Source organism: Lactuca saligna, chromosome 6 (genome assembly GCF_052625555.1).
Source record: "Lactuca saligna cultivar CGN05327 chromosome 6, ASM5262555v1, whole genome shotgun sequence".
Taxonomy (NCBI): domain Eukaryota; kingdom Viridiplantae; phylum Streptophyta; class Magnoliopsida; order Asterales; family Asteraceae; genus Lactuca; species Lactuca saligna.
Window position 1 is genome coordinate 34,915,972 of NC_136422.1, and position 1,529 is coordinate 34,917,500.

The following is a 1,529-nucleotide window of genomic DNA, read 5'->3' on the forward strand; positions in this document are numbered from 1 at the left end:
ATAAATTAATTTAAAAACAAATTAATTGAATTTTAGTGATTATAAAATAAAATTTTCAAACACATTTTAGTTAATTCGATTCAACGATTTAGGTTCTTTTATATTTATTATATTTAACGTTTTCCTTTTAACTAATATATATATATATATATATATATATATATATATATATATATATATATATATATATATATATATATATATATAGAGAGAGAGAGAGAGAGAGAGAGAGAGAGAGTTTTAAACATTATTTGATATTTTACTTTAGCCTTTAAGTTTTACGCTGAATTTTTAAGATTATATGATATATTAATGTAAGTTATTTATGTAACAATATATTCAAGTTAACAAATTAAGTATATCATATTGATAAGTTACAAAGTCTTCCACTTATGATATTGTTTACAACAAAAAACATATTTATGTTAATAAATTAAGATATTATATGGAAATACGAAGAGTTTGGAGTTTCAAATGAATGTGGTGAAAGAAAAAATACTTCATTTATAATATAGTATGAAATAGATGATGATATATATACATATATATATACATATATATATATGTGTGTGTGTGTGTGTGTAATTCTATATTTGTGGGTTAAGGAATGTACTTAACCTAAGAGAGTAAGCCCTAGGCTATAGTCGGACGTTGCTAAGAAGATACTAGTTTGATATAGCCAATAGCTCTGATACCAATCTGTCACACCCTTGGTCGCCGGTGGAAACGTCGAGTTGCGCGACGTAAATTAGTGATCACAATTATTGAACATACATTGAATAGTACAAATATAATTTTCTATTATTAATGAAATAGAAATTAGATTGACAAGACTGTTGCTAAATCGAGACACATGCTAACAATCCAACTTTTACAAAGTTATAATAGAGATAACAGAGAGTCTTGTGAGCGAACACTCCTGACTTGTTAAATAACTTGAGAATACATGCATTTAAAATAATCAACAAAAATTGTTGGTGAGTTGTATAGGTTTTCACACAAAGTATTTTTCTCATCCAAAAGTGTTTTATAAAATTTCTCTAATTGACCAGCTTGTATAAATACATATATTTTTTTAATGAAAAGTATAAAAATAAATAGGTTTTAAAAGTGCATTTGGATTCATTTAAAAATATAGGTATAAAAATAAATGGGTTTTAAAAGTGTATTTGGACTTATTTAAAAATATATGGCCCGCTCAAATCCAAATATAACCATTTGTTGAATATATAAATAATCAAATTTATAACAAACCTTTATGGTTCTCGTGACAAAAAATGTTTTTATATAAAGATTTTGAATACTAATTTACACAAAATAAAGCCATATGATTCTTTGTAAGACCATAAAATATCAAAATTTACTCTTAAAACCTTGTACAAACATTCGTACAATTTAATGTAAAACTTATAAGTTTCCAATTTATAAACTTTGTAATTTCATGTCGTAGTATTTATTAAGTATTATCTTACCTAATTTGGGAACTGACAGTTAACCAGCGGGACAAACTCCTCCCACATTCATATTGA